We start from the raw sequence: 17,026 nt of genomic DNA on the forward strand, positions 1-17,026 counted from the left end.
ACCTTAAAAATTAAATGTCCCGGGAAATGTCGTCTTCCTTGGTTTATGAGATATGGAGCTCTTTGTATTCTCTAATATTTGTTGTCAGAAAATGAATTTTGTATTACAGAACATATTTTCTGAGTTTTCTGAAAACCTGGTGAAAAGATGCCGGGTAATAAATCAAACAGAATTTAACTTTTATATTTTCAATTTCTGGAACCTGAATCCTAGCATCAGCTGAAACTAGGGATTTCTTACTAAATATTATTCAATCAGAATTATTTGATAAAATGCCAAGTGTAAAGTGTACACAGTGCACTGTAAATATATTATAAAAACACTTTAAAAACTAAATAATTGTAAACTTCGCTAGTTATCTATAAATTTAATACTGCTTAACATTTTTTGTGAATGTTACTTAAAACTTAAACATCTAGAAAAAATGTTATAAAAAAATGCAAATCACAAAATCTATAGAGTAATTTTTTTTTAAATAAAAAAAATAATAAAAAAAATTATTACAGTTGTTTCTCATTGAAATTTAAAAACTGTGAATAAAAGTGTTCAATGAAAAAAACTGTAACATTAAATTGTGTGAAGCTGGGGAAGCTGGGGCGCAATGATGAGAGAGGAGGAACCAGGAACCTGAGCTATAGTCAGTTCAACTTAAAATTCAAGAATATAGATTCCCTTTGAATTTAGCTCATAAATAATTTTTTCTTCCAAAGAAGATTATTACAGGGGACACCAAATTTCAACTATTCTCCCCCCCCCACCCCACCCCCCTGGAAAATATCGTACGCCACTCGACCCTGGAAGTAAATAATTTATTAAGAAAGTGTACCAAAAAAGTGTTTTATGAGAAAATTTTTAAAACCTTCCCTTTAAAAATTTGTTTGTTGTGGATTTTTGGAATTTACTATTTTAAAGAAAAAAGTGTTAAATGAAAAATCTTAAATTTTAATCGTGTAATCAACTTGGTTTTACTTGGTTTTAATTCCTACTGATTTTTTATTTATTTATTTTTAGTTATTTCTTCTTCCACTTTGTTGAGTATTTTTATTCCCGAATAGAATTAATGATGTTTTATTCAATCCCTATTTTCGTAAAGTTGTGACTGTGTGTGAAAAGAGAGCAGTCCAATTAAATTATACTCTAGGAATATAGTCAAATTGTTTTTTAATGTTGAAAGAGGTAAAATTATCTTATTTATGTTGAAAGAGGTAAAATCATCTTATTTAACGTTGAAAGAAGTCAAATTATCTTATTTAAAATTGAAAGAGGTAAAATTATCTTATTTTATATATGAAAAAGGTCGAAAATGGTGTTTTATATTTGTATAATTTATTGATATAGATAAATAAACGCTGTGCTCCTGGGGTCGTTAATCTTTATTAATCTAATAAAAGACGAAAGATTAATGACAGAGCTTAACCTTAAATTTCTAAAGACAAGAATTTATCAGATAATTTAAAGGGACTGTTCCAAAATTTTGAAACAGGGTTGCAAGACAATTCGAATGAAAACTTGATAATAATTTTTTAATTTACTCTAAATACCACAAATATAAATGTCGAAAAAAATCCAGTCTCATCAAATATTCTTTTTGTGCATGTTATTACCAATAAAGGATAAGACTTCAGACGACTGTAAGGAATTTTTACTGTGTTTCCTTGTAATGTAATTATAAAATTGTTTCTTTTTTTTCAAAATCATTTAATAAACATGAAAAGACTGTCCAAGGTAGAAGACTTAATTCAGCCTTGTAACTGTCATGTTTTTAAGATGTTCAGATCGTTTTGACAATCTCATTCTTTGTGGGTAGCTCTGTAACTTTAGACAATATTTTCTCCACCCTTTTTGTAAAATTCGTGAACACACCCTTTAGTACATTATCTAATTAGCAGATTTTCTCTATCCTGCTTCTAGGAAGTTAATTTACACAAATTAAATTTAAATTATTTCTCCGTTCTTTTCAAAATTATGTAAAAATCGTTTCAGTTTTAATTCATTATTAATTAATATTTGTTCATAATGAAACTAATATTTATTTATAAAAGTAACAATTATTCTGTAAAAAAACCCTTAAAATGTCGATCATTCTTTTATTTATTCTGATTTCTGGTAAAACTAAGAATTTAAGACAGCCAATGAAAAAAATACGAATGAAAATTATTTTTTAATTAAATTGTGTTGAAGGTTGTAGCATTGTCCTGACAAATGGATCTACAGCATGCCAACTCTTAGATTGGATCCACCCTAAACCACTAGATTCAGAGACATTAATTTCCCCCTCCCCCAACACAACGCCCCGCCCAGGGGCTCTTAATATCCCCACTCACATCTCAAGGGGGTCCTAAAGATTCCCCTGCAGTTCAATGTTGTTCAATGTAAGGAAGGTTTGGAGTTCAATGTTGTTCAATGTAAGGAAGGAGTGGAGTTCAATGTTGTCCTTGGTCAGAAAGGGGTGAAGTTCAATGTGCCTATGTAAGGAAGGATTGGAGTTCAATGTTGCCTATGTAAGGAAGGTTTGGAGTTCAATGCTGTCCTATGTAAGAAAGGGGTGAAGTTCAATGTTGTCCTATGTCAGAAAGGTTCGGAGTTCAATGTTGTTCAATGTAAGGAAGGAGTGGAGTTCAATGTTGCCCTAGGTAAGGAAGGAGTGGAGTTCAATGTTGTCCTATGTCAGAAAGGAGTGGAGTTGAATGTTGCCTATGTAAGTAAGGATTGGAGTTCAATGTTCTCCTAGGTAAGTTAATGTTGTCCTATGTAAGGAAGGTTTAAAGTTCAATACTGTCCTATGTAGGAAAGGGGTGGAGTTTAACGTTGTTCAATGTATGGAAGGAGTGGAGTTCAATGTTGTTCAATGTAAGGAAGGAGTGGAGGTCAATGTTGTTCAATGTAAGGAAGGAGTGGAGGTCAATGTTGTTCAATGTAAGGAAGTAGTGGAGTTCAATGTTGTTCAATGTAAGGAAGGAGTGGAGGACAATGTTGTCTTATGCTAGAAAGGGTTGTGGGTCTATAATGTTATATTTCAGAGTCTATGGTGTTTACTATCTATTTATTTCCATATAGATAAATGAAGAATGAAGATACTGGTATAGTATGGCATACTAGTAATAAATATTCTGACTACTGAGCATGATAAACTATCCTGCCACAAATTGTTTAAGCAATCTCAAGCTCCAAGGTAGATGACACTTTTAAAAGAAGATTGCCAAAACAGTATCATTATATGCTCAAGCTTTGTTGAAATAAACTAATACACATTTTTTCAACCAAACAAATAAATCTAATAGAAAGTTTAATTTTTAACTGTAAATTCTTTTTCACTTATGTTAAAAAGAAGCGTTAACAGAAATTTGTATTGGAGGCATTAACTTATTTTAACTTTATATAGAAAACAGCCCCATATAATTCAAATCACCAAAAAAACAAAGTCTTTGTACGGATTTCCTTCTTACAAATCCCTCCCTCTCTCTGTTCCTTTTAAATCTTTGTATATAAGCCCCCTCCCCCCTAGCATTCCCTATCTGGGAGTGAAGAATCCTCATCCATTAATGGTTTCATCAATCTACCCCCCCCTCCCCCCACCCCAGCTTCCTAGACTTATGCAAATGGCCACAAAATTCAGATCTTTTCTCAATTTTTCTTTGATATCATTCTCCTGTCAACAGAGGATTCATTATTCATTAGTTCTCCTGCACTTCTCTCCTTAAACATTGTTTCACTAACATTAAATTTGGTGGAAAGAGCGGAGAGGAGGGAAAGAAGGGAGAGGGGAGGGAAAGGAAGGGATAGGAATGAATTCCATTGCCACAGCTTAGTTCGACATCGTTTCATTTTGAACCTGCGTTGTAGAGCATTGGAATAATGTAATAATATTCACAATTAATTCTCTTCTAACATGAAAGTCTGTCAGAACCTGGGAAGGAGTAACATTAACGCAGCTCCGACAACAAAATATCCTGCATAGGATCCAAATATTCGCCATCGCAGAGCGGCGTTTAAATGTGTGACTGCTGGGTAGCTGCAGTTTTTACATAAATATATAAATTTAAAAAAAAACGTTGATTAAAGTTTTATGATTTGGAAAACAACAGAAAAGTTTAGGAAAACAGTATTGGCTTGTGAGACAATAATGATACGTGTATTTTGTAAGGTTATAGAAAGAGATACTTGTTTTAAATTTTCAAAGTTAGTAGTATAAGAAATATTTAGAAAATGTATTAGAGTTATGGTATAGGGTTCCAATGCATGTTCAATGTTCATAGTCTAATTTTTCAAGGCCAGCTTATTAAAACAAAATAAACCGCTAAACTTTATAGCTCAGATGCTATAAGGAGGCTTGAAAAAATTGCTAAACAAGGTCAGAAAAATGTAAAGAAAAATTATAGAAAAATGTAAAGAATATTTTTTAACATCCATTTGAATTTTTTTTAGAAATTCGACTGTATTTATAACTTTTCACTGCTTTCACTTTTAAACGAAGAATCAATAAAAATATTGAAAACAATCCCTTTAACCTTGTTAACATTTTATTGAGAACGTTTTTTATTTTTCATTTTTCAATGTTGAGTGAGAGAAATGTTTAGTTTAAGAATATTCTTTTCCTGGAAAAAAGTTGGATCAATCATCCCTTGTCAATCTGAATCATGGATACCTTTACACTAATATCTCAACCTATACATAAATACAATATATTATACAGAATAGAAACAGAAAAGGACTATAGTAAGTTCAAGTGACCCTATACTGAAAGACGGCATGCCCAATTCGGAGCGGTACGTTTTAAACCTCCTCTGATCGAAAATGAAAAATTATAATTTCCTAAAAGGGTTTTCTATTTAAAAGACAGGAAGTCAGATTCTAATACTTTTCCAGACAAAAAAGAGATAATTTATACTTAAACAATATAAATAATAATCTTAATAATGAAAAAATAAAAACGATATTTTATCATAAGTAGCTCAGATACCCAGCGTTGCTCGTGGAATAAGAAAATCGAATTTTGAAAAAAGAATTCCGATTTTTGAAGAAAAACATTTCGAATTTTTTTAGTCTAAGTTACCCCCAGGATACCCATGAGTTCCCAGAAAAAAAAATTTTCAGCCAATTTGGTCCAGCGTGTGGCCTGCTATAGCTAATATATATATATATATATGAGCAAAAAGCTTTATCATATAGATAATAATTCAATCTAAATTGTAACAATAATAGTGCAAATGCAAACCTACAGTGGATAAAAGATGAATTTAAAGAGTTTAACCTGTTCCTGATCTTGTATAGAAATATATTAAATCTATTTGAGAACCAATATATTGATAGTGATGCTACGAATTCAGCATATTTTGAATACTTGCAATATACAACAGAATAGAGTTTAATTTCACCTGACAATACACGTTTTCAGCTGACTGAAGAGTTTAAAAATATTTAGAAGTTGTTCTAAACAACGACGACTTTTAGATAAAATATTTCTGTCAGGGGCGGATACAGGATTTAAGTGAGGGGGGGGGGAAGATTTTTTAGGAACAAAAAATTCATAATTAGGAACAAAAAATCGTGACGCAGGCGAACATTTTTTTGACTTAAAAGACTCAAAAAGAGTCAAAATTAATGAAAAAAGACTAAAAAACTAGATTTTCAACTTTTCACACATTATAGTTTATTAAACAGATATTTTTCCTGTTTTGAACTAGGGTTTCTTTCCCTTAAGCATGCTATTAAGAAGCTATTCTGAAAATAGGAACAAAAAATCCAAATTCAGAGGGGGGGGGCGAATGACCCCCCCATCCTGTATCCGCCGCCCCTGATTTCTGTAGTTTTGGAATACCTCAGAAAAATAACAACCAATTTAAATGTAAACTTCCACTTATTCTACTGCAAATAAAAACTCGATTATAAATAATATCAAAGAATTCACGACTAAAGGAACTGTTTACTTAATTTCAAGAGACTCTAATAATTTATAGAGTGACAAATTTGATTGACAAAGGTCCCATAAAAGCTTTGTCTGATCAAGATTGCAAATAATATCAATCGTCTTCTCTGTGAATGTTTGATTATTTTTAATAGTGGTACCGCTTTAAATTAACCTGCGAATTTTTATTTTAGAAACAATATCGAGAAAATTGTCAAAATTAAATATTTTCAAAACAGAAAACGACGAAATCATCCAAATTATTTATTAGATAAAGGTTTAAAGGGTATCATTGTGAATCGGGCATTGAAAGGTCACTTAGAATTACACAACAGTCCCTCCCTTTCAAAGAAATTAGTTTGAAAAGGATAAATTCATTATACTTTAAAGCGATGATATTTGAAATGAAAGAACAACCAGGAAACAGCTTAACAGATTAACAGCTTAACAGATTAACAGCTTAACAGCTTAACAGCTTAACAGATTAACAGCTTAACAGATTAACAGCTTAAAATCTTACCATCTTTAGTTGTAGAAATCTGTTTTTGTCAATAAGATTCACAACAAACTCCTACCTTTCAGACCTAAATATTTTTGCGGAAAGTTGCACGAGTACATGGGGGGGGGGGAGATTGGAATTTATGAAAAATGAAGAGTTTAGATTGGTAGTGGCAAGGGGCGGAAAGAACTGTGAATTTCTCAAAGTTTCCCAACTAATCTTAAAACATTTGAGTTGTTTGTTGGAAAAACAATTTCCCTGAGTTTTCTTCAATAAAATTTTATCTAAATTTAAATCTATAAAACCCCATCCTTGAATTCTCATTTGCATTTATTCCGACATTTTACACACGTTTTCATTGTGAATACACAGTTTAATTTGGAACTAATGTTTTACACAAACTAGAGGGAGACAGATAGTGGAATACAGGGATACCAAGATCAGTTTATAGTGGAATTCAGGGATGCCAAGATCAGTTTATAGTGGAATTCAGGGATACCAAGATCAGTTTATAGTGGAATTCAGGGATTTCCAAGATCAGTTCATAGTGGAATTCAGGGATGCCAAGATCAGTTTATAGAAGAATAAAGGAATACCAAGATCAGTTTATAAAAGAATAAAGGAATACCAAGATCAGTTTATAGAAGAATAAGGGAGGAGGGGGATCCCAGGGCCCCGAAAACCCACAAATGGGAAACAGCTAAAAAGAAGAATATTTAAAGAAAATAAAAAGAAGAATATTTAACAGATTTATTAAAGCACTGAACATTGGTTTAATGTTTTTGCTTTCAATGTTGGTTTCTTTTCAAATTTTAGAAATATTTGAAATGCAAGATCATAAAAATAAACACACAATACTCTGTTTATACATTTTTCATCTCCTTAGTTACAGTTTTACGTTATACATTTTTCATACCCATAGTTACAGTTTTACATTATACATTTTTCATCTCTTTGGTTACAGTTTTACATTATACATTTTTCATATCCTTAGTTACAGTTTTACATTACATATTTTTCACAACCCTTAATTACAGTTTCACATTACATATTTTTCATATCCTTAGTTACAGTTTTACAGTATACATTTTTCATATCCTTAGTTACAGTTTTACAGTATATATTTTTATATCCTTAGTTACAGTTTCACATTACATATTTTTCATAACCCTTAATTACAGTTTCACATTTTACATTTTTCATATCCTTAGTTACAGTGTCACAGTATACATTTTTCTTATCCTTAGTTACAGTTTTACAGTATATATTTTTATATCCTTAGTTACAGTTTCACATTATACATTTTTCATATCCTTAGTTACAGTTTTACAGTATACAGTTTTCATATCCTTAGTTACTGTTTTACATTTTACATTTTTCATATCCTTAGTTACAGTTTTTCATTATACATTTTTCATATCCTTAGTTACAGTTTCACAGTATACATTTTTATATCCTTAGTTACAGTTTTACAGTATACATTTTTATATCCTTAGTTACAGTTTTACATTTTACATTTTTATATCCTTAGTTACAGTTATAATTAGAATCCATAAAAATGTTCTGCATTTATCTTCATATTTTGCAATTAATTTTGACTGTAATAATCATAGAGTTAGATATGTTTACATATCTTACTTTGTACACTTGTATATAGAGCGATCGTATTTCTAAAGGGGGATTTTATGGAATTGACCAATTTTTAAATTTTCTTTCTTTATTTAAAGAGAATTCGAGGATGTTGACTGCAAACATTTGACAATTTTCAAATTTGTAGGTTTTCAATTCATTAGCTAAAAGTTCTGTCACAAATATTAAGTTTCAGGGCATGAATTTAACTGAAAACATTCTTATTTCAAACATTTTTTATTGTTTCTTCTCTTCAACTCTTTATCATGAACATGATAGTGTATGCAGGGTTACCCACAAAGATGAAACAACGATGACGACCTGGAGCTACCAACCCTAAACAGGCGGGGGGGGGGGGGGGGCATTTGGCTCCCCCCTCTAGTTTTTTTACTTTTGTTTTAAATTATGTTATATATTATAAATTAAACATTGCTGTAAATGCATTTTTATAAAATTTTAAATAAAATTATCAAAATTATAAATTAAACTAAACTGTAAATTATTTTTATTCGCACCTAAAGCTGAGAGCAATGGTGTTGCATTTTTCTTCAAACTTGGCCTTTTTCCGTGAATTATATCTCCTTCCTTAAAATGGTTTGAGCAAATGCAACTTCTGGGATATACTCTTGAGTCTCCTAACCTTAAAAGGTCTAGCCATGCACAATTTTTTGGTATTTTGAAAAAACTCACATTTTTACAAGAAGAATTGTTTTGGCAGTTTTTCACGATGCAATATTTAGACACGCTTTTATTGAAATAAACAAACAACTGAACTTGAATGTACTGCAGTATACAATCCTGTGTTTACAATCCATATTAAGTGTCTATCTAATAATCAATACTAATATTCAAATATCTACATTAAACCACTCCTTAGAAATACAATCGCTCTATATACAAGTGTACAACGTTAGATACGTAAACATCTGAGCTAAGCTTCACCTCTTCGTTTTATTACTCTATGGTAATAATAATTTTAAACTTTTGCGTTTAAGAATAAAAAATTCATGTGAATAGTATATTCTTGTTTCTTTTTTCTATCTAACTACGTATAATCATTATTGAATGAGAAATGATAATTTAGTATTTGTTATTATGTCATAATCCGTGCAAAGATTTCTAATATCCCCTAAATCCAGTATACACGGAGCAGAGAAATATTGAGACTAAATGGTCCGACTCTCTACATACATGTTTGTCTCCTCCATGACTTCCCCTGGCCCCCTTCTCTGGGTTAAGGTACTGTGCGCTTTCCCCTTCTCATCGCTCTTACTCCATATTTATTTTCTTCTCCCTTACCTGACCCCCGCTCTTTATGTATCTACTCTGTACCCCTTTCCCTTTCCTCTGACCTCCGCTCCGTGTTTATCTTCTCCGTGCCTCTCTCATTTCCCCTGGCCCCCGGTCCAGATGTATCTACTCCCTGTATTCCCTCTTTTCCTGACCTCCACTCCATGTCTATCTACTCCGCGATTCCCCCCTTCTCCTGGCCCCGTCAAGTCAGCCATAATTAGTCATACATTTCTGGTTCGGACACAATAGATATTGGAACCATGTGTGGACCAACTCTACCAACTAGTTCCAATCTTAATTTCCCCTCAGAGTCTATTATTCTATACCGCAGAGCATGGTTTAGGAGAGAGTTAGGAGGAATGATGTGTTAAACAAGCAAAACTTAGATAAGTGAAAATTATCCAGGGCAACTGTGCCCTTTTACGTAATAGTCTGAAGAGTAACTTTTCTATTAAACTGAAAATCCAAATCGATTTATTCTGGCGACTACAGTATCTTGTAGAAATGTATTATGACATAGCGTGAATAAAGTTTGAATTACGAAATTGGGATTAATCAAATCAAAGCAAATCAAATCAAATCATATATTTTACAGCAGTAAACATTATAACAAATTAAACGATATAATAAAGATAAAAATATAATTAAAATTACTGCAGCAGTGGGGTTCAGATAGCTTTAACCTGTTTTCACAGAGCACCTCTGTTGTCCTATTGAAATTATATGCTTAATTCTGGAGTATACAGGAACCTGGAGTATACAGGAACCTGGAGAATACAGGAACCTGGAGTATACAGGAACCTGAAGTATACAGGAACCTGGGGTATACAGGAACAAGAATTAGATTGAATAAGATTCGATTTCCAAGTTTTCTAGTTGAACAGAAATTGGCAGCAATTTATATCAAAAGTATTGATGGATCATCCATAGAATACAATTTCATTATTAAACGTTATTGGATTTATAGAAAGGTTGGACCCAGGGGGGAATTTAAGATTTTAAAACTTAATATTTTTACATTTAAAACGAAGTTTCTAAATAATACTAAAAAGATATTTTGTAAAATGATTTGAATTCTTTCATTTTTCATTTATCTTTTCGTTGACTTTATATTGTTTGTGTTCATTGTTCTTTGTGAACGATTTATATTTTTTCTTTAAAAACTCTATAGTTCAAAGTTCAAAGTTCATAGCTCCAAGTGCATTGTGCAAAGTTCATAGTTCAAAGTTCATTTTTCAAAGTTCATAGTTCGAAGTTCATAGTTCAAAGTTCATAGTTCAAAGTTCATAGTTCAAAGTTCATAATTCAAAGACCATAGTTCAAAGTTCATAGTTCAAAGTTCATATTTCAAAGTTCATAGTTCACAGTTCATGGTTCAAAGGTCATGATTTAAAGTTCATAGTTCAAAGTTCATAGATCAAAGTTCATAGTTCAAAGTTCATAGTTCAAAGACCATAGTTCAAAGTTCATAGTTCAAAGTTCATATTTCAAAGTTCATAGTTCAAAGTTCATAGTTCAAAGTTCATAGTTCAAAGTTCATAGTTCAAAGTTCATAGTTCAAAGTTCATGGTTCAAAGTTCATAGTTCAAAGATCATAGTTCAAAGTTCATAGTTTAAAGTTCATTGTTCAAAGTTCATGGTTCAAAGTTCATAGTTTAAAGTTCATTGTTCAAAGTTCTTAATTCAAAGTTCATAGTTCAAAGTTCATGGTTCAAAGTTCATAGTTCCAAGTTCATAGTTCCAAGTTCACAGTTCAAAGTTCATAGTTCAAAGTTCATAGTTCCAAGTTCACAGTTCAAAGTTCAAGTTGGACAAGCCCGATTTTAATTGCCTACTACGATTTTAATCGTCTAAAACGATTTTGTAAGCACATGATAATCTGCAAACATTGACCTTTAATAAATGTTGGAATTTATATAATCTTTAACTTTGTTTCTTCATGCTTTAAAAGGATTGTTCGCGAAAGAATATAGGCTGATATCAAATTGATTTTGATATCGATAGCGACTAGTTTTACTCTATCTTTTTTATCCGCCTATACCCCCTTTAATTTTTTGCGAACACTTCCTTTAATGGGAGCAAGAAAATTCCCATTTTATAAAAACAAACTAAAGTGGTCCGTCTTTACTACTGTCTATATTGCAGAAATATTAAAGACACATCATTACAGTCTTTTACCTTTTTCATAAAATAAACATATTATGTAATTATGTTATGACTTACTTCACAAAGAACTCGAATTCGTCACTCAATTCCAATGTTTATTATTGGACACCAAGTTTGATTTTTTATCACATTCCAAGCATAACATGAATTATTTAATTTTTGCTTTTCTACTCCACATTGTACATAGATTATTTATATTTTAATCTGATTTTCTGCTAATGTTATCTTTATCTCTCTATATTTGTGTAAAAGATGATAGTTCCCATAAAAGTGTAGTATAAAGAGTATATGGAGTATATGGAGTTTGTGGAGAGTATTGAATATTCCCCAACCCAACCCTAATCATGATTTATTGACATGAGACCAAGACACCCCAAAATATGGAGTTATACCAGGAATTTCTAGTTTATCTTCTGCTCTCGAGGTTTCGCGATTTATTTTAACAGAAAATCATATATCTGAATAAGAATAGCATGGATGGTATGGATGGTATGGATGGTATGGATGGTATGGATGGTATGGATGGTATGGATGGTATATGGATGGTATATATAATGTATGGTAAGGATGGTATGGATGGTATGGATAGTATGGATGTTATAGATGGTATGGATGGTATATATGATGTATGGTAAGGATGGTATGAAATGGTTCCAATTATCTGACCGAATGGCAGCATATGGCTGAAACAACCAATATCTGGTCTGTAAGCTGGGACAAGAGTTCAGTAGAATATCATCATTATATAAATATGCAGACATTCAGGAGACATTTAGAGGACATTTCGGCAGGATGATAAAACCAAGATGGAATATATTATATCTAATTAGGCTTTCAAGGCGCTTTAGGCCTCTCTTCCATCATTTTAATGTGTCAAAAAAATGTTTTACAGCCACCATTTTTTCTTCCTTCTAAAATTAAAAAAAAAAATCAGATTTTTTTTCAGGCTACATTTTTCACTTTAACCGCCCGGCCATAACCCCTCCGTGGGGTGGAACAGACAACCTTAATCAGTCAAAGGTGTCAAGGGTACCGTTGTGAGTTGGGCAATCTCGTTTTTGGATGGAGAGTTAAGCTCTGAACTTTACTGATATGCACATTGCACATTCAGGAAAACGACTGGATAACATTTTGTTTAGTGTACAGGGTTGTCAACCATTAACTACAAGACCCCCCATCCATGTAATGTCGTCTTTAACTCAAAATCTCCTCTCGGAGACACCAAACCAAATAATTTTCGCACCATTCTCTTTGTCCTCCGGTAACAGAGTCTAAACACTTATATTATTGTGAACAAAATATTTTCATATAAAGAATTAGTGAATTTCGTTAACAATTAATTGTCATTCTTTTCAGAAGTTTTAATATATAAAAACGTCTTAGGACTCCCCGACAGTTTAACCTTCTCATCCCTAATTAGATTGTAAGAATCTTTTCATTGTAAAATTATAAAACTTTGTAGCAAACTCATGCATTATTATCCATTTTATTTTTTTAGGAAATAACGAGTTTCTCTGCATTATCGATTTTGATTTGAGGGTTATCCAGTTGTCTTTCTGTTCATTATTGAGAATCTTGTTCCTATCCGACAACAAGGGTGTCCTAATAAACATGGGAATTCAGTGACGAATTCAATATCGTCTTTTTAAATAATTCTTTGATTTAGTATAGTGATTCCTCCTGAGAAGCTGTAATTTGTAAGAGTTTCGTCTGCTATCTTCACATTTTGTTTGTTTATGTTTTGACTGCATACGGTAGTGCTTAGTAAAACAAGAAAATTGCAGTATACAAACAGAGTAAACTTGTCCGTCTTCACTGTTCATCTTGCGGAGACATTATAAACACATCTTTACAGTCTTTTACCCTTTTCATAAAATAAACTCTAGCTGACATAATATTATTATGGCTTTTGAAATTAGGTATTACAATACTAATACATAACAAAGACGATATCGAATTCGCCACTGAGTTCCCATCATTTTTGGGACAACCTGTATATAATTATAGAGTGCAAAGAATAAACTAAAAACAATCCCATAGCTTTTTTGCAACCAATGTGTACTACAGTTTCTGGAAGAAATATAAACAAATGGAGAAGTAAAAATACCTGTGGAGTTAGTGTCGTAATCGTTCTTTTCTTTAAATGCTGAATTGAATCTCTTATTCTACAAAACAAGATTTGTAATGATTTTACCTTTAAACTTTAATTTACAAGGACAGTAAACAAAATTTCAAGTAACACTGCATGTATACAGGGGCATGTCCGATACACATTGGCAAACTTATTCTGTCTACTAAGCGATTATTTTAATTGCGGTTGAAACGACGATATTTTCTATATTATTGATCAGAAAAAAGGTTTTACGGTTACCGTTGTAAATCGGGCACAGCTCTCTTTAAACGGAAGATCATTTACAAGTTACAATTACAGTTGTAAGAACATGGCTTGTGGACTGTGGAGGGTGGTTTTTATATAGCTTAATTTAGAGAAATTGTCTCTATATGACAAAATGAACCGAACAAGAATGATTCTTCCAAGTATTATGTTTAGTATCTTTATATTTTCTGCAAATAAATCTTTGGAATATAATCTTGAATAAAAGGGTTGAAAGGTTTATATTATATAAACATAGGATTTATATTCACCAATTTCCATATTGTATTCTACTTTACAAATAGACTAGAATATAGATTGCTACAAACATTCAGACAAATTTATTCTTTTTAAACAAGAATAAATCACAAAGCAACCCGGTTTCATACTGTAGTAATCAAAATATGACTTAGAAATTACGGAAATTGGGTTTTGGGGGTGTTTTGTATATAAAGTTCAAAATGTTTTGGTTTGTATGTATGTCACAGAAAACGATGAACGAGTGATTAAAAAATATTTACGAATCCTTTCCCCCTCCTTATAGTCTATGAACATTAATTGGTTTTGTCTATCGGTTGGTTTGGATCAAATTTAAACCCAATCTCATACTAATCAATGTTTGACAAATATCAAATTAATGTCCATAACTTTATTTTTCGAGTTTTGAAAGAAGAAAAATTGCAAAAATTGGTAATTTTTAGCAAAACCGTTTGTCCTTTTAAAAATGTTTTTTGATTCCTCATATTTTTATCAAATATTCTGAACAGTCCAATCGGGTAAAAACATTTTGTAAATGTGAAATTACTGATTTAGAAAAAGTGTTTCCAATTCTTGTATTCTACCACCAAGCTTGATTGTATTTTCCCGAATGACGTTGAACCTGTTTTTGCTTGTTTTCTAAATGTATTGGAACTGGTTCCTGTATCTCTTATTGTTTGACAATCTAAGGGTTTGTTAAAATTGGAATTCCGGCAGATCCGCAGCTTGAATTTTCTCCAACTTGATTCCTCTCAATATTTAAACTGAGCTGGGAACTTTTGGAATTGGATTCTGATAATACATATCACCTGATCTCAATATCCACCTCTCTTTTAAATATCCGCATTATCTCGTTTCTTTCATTGGTTAAAGGCAAAATGCCATTGCTTCTAATTGGCTGTCTTTTTTCTACAGATGACACTCTATACAGGATATCAAATAAAGATTAAATTAATCTCTATTCAAAAGATCAAAATCAAGCAATGATATCCACAATACAAGAGTTCCCACATCTTAAAGGACTGTAAAGGAAATATGAAAGGGGGTATAGGATGAAACCTGAGAATCTCATCAGGAGTTGAACGATACATCTAAGTCATCTGTCTGATGTTCCTGTCTCGAGAAATTGATATAAAACTATGTCAAATTTATACGAAATTCATATATATGCAATTTTGTATAAAATTTGTAGGTTTAAACAGATCATATTCAGCAAATACGAAACCAATCTGAAAACCCTGAAAATCTCAGGTTTGCTCCTGTAATAATTATCAGGCTCCTGTACAGGGATATAATCATTTCAGATTGGTTTCGTATTTGTTGAATATGATCTGTTTAACAGTACAACTTTTATTCAAAATTGCATACATATGAATTTTCGCATAAATTTGACACAGTTTTATATCGATTTCTTGAGACAGAACTATCAAGCAAAACTATTCAGTTTAAATAAATTATAAATTTACCATTTACTTCCCATTTTGAGTTCTTTCTTTTGATGCCATTTTACCAAGTAAAAATAAAGTTTCTCTAAAAAATAAAGTTTATGAAATTTTGCGGTAATAACTTTAATTTCTTCAACATACTATAGTTGCTATACACCCTGATTTTACTTGAAATTCTAAAATGATATAACATTTTATGAAATCTTAATTCTTAGAGTTTCATAGTTTTTATATGTCAAATTGGATTGGAAAAAAACCTCATATTTACTTACAATGATTAAGAAGATTGCTTAATCTGTATTATACAGGGTTGCTCTCAAAGAATGAGATTTCAGAGACGACTGTACAAAATTTACACTGTCTGTTTCCTTATTTTCACGGTTTCTTGCAACTGTAACTTTGTTTCTGTCTTTGCAAAATCATTAAAAAAACCATTCAAGGCAGAAGACTTGATTTAACCTCAGACATGTCATAAAAATTGAGTTTCAGGTCGTCTTTACAGTCTTATTCTTTGTGGGTAACCCTGTAAGTACAAAATCAAAATTATAAATTCTGACTAGCTCTCAGGAATGTCAAAATGTTGCCAGTCGTGCACTTTAATAATTTTCAATCAAAGTTTTTGGTTCGTAGGTTGTCTTCCTCCACATTTAAATGTTCTCAGCTACGGTGGTGAAAATTCTAACTGCGGATTCTCCAGGATTGATGAAATTAAATGTCAGTATACCAACCAGAATTCCTGTACCCCGGTATGGTCGAAACAAGAAAAATGTTCCTTAGAAATCCCCAAATATTCCAGTGTAGTGTTTCAATGTTCAGATTCCTCCCATGCACTCAAACTTTTTTTCAATTCAAACTGCATTCCGTGAATGTCTGAATGCCAGCATTGATTATAATTTGAAATTGTATTTAATAATTTAAATATTATCTACTATCAGACCCCTCCCTCTCCCCGTCTTGGATACGATTTACCCCCTGTAGACTAATTAAGCCTAGAATATTCGGATATAGAACCTTCCTTGTGTTTCTATAATCTAAATTTTACCTGTCGAAAATACTGATAAAAAATCTGCAAAGTCAGCAAATATTTTCTTCCTCCGCTCCCCACATCATCTCCAATTAACTTGTGGCTCTCGGCCGGTCAACATCTGAGGGTACAGTTGTAATATTTATAGTACAGTGATCCACATCATATACAGTTGTAATATTCATAATACAGGGTGATCCACATCATATACAGTTGTAATATTTATAGTACAGTGATCCACATCATATACAGTTGTAATATTCATAATACAGGGTGATCCACTTCATATACAGTTGTAATATTCACAATACAGGGTGATCCACATCATATACAGTTGTAATATTCACAATACAGGGTGATCCACATCATATACAGTTGTAATATTCACAATACAGGGTGATCCACATCATATACAGTTGTAATATTCATAATA

The 17,026-nt window shown here is 31.7% G+C and overlaps 1 protein-coding gene across 3 annotated transcripts in view; it reads left to right on the forward strand.

The window, feature by feature from the left end:
- The window catches only part of LOC111703305 (tropomyosin), a 57,212-nt gene that overhangs the window by 28,172 nt on the left and 12,014 nt on the right, over positions 1 to 17,026 (forward strand). The window lies entirely within an intron of this gene.

This window comes from Eurytemora carolleeae, unplaced genomic scaffold (assembly GCF_000591075.1).
Source record: "Eurytemora carolleeae unplaced genomic scaffold, Eaff_2.0 scaffold534, whole genome shotgun sequence".
NCBI lineage: Eukaryota > Metazoa > Arthropoda > Copepoda > Calanoida > Temoridae > Eurytemora > Eurytemora carolleeae.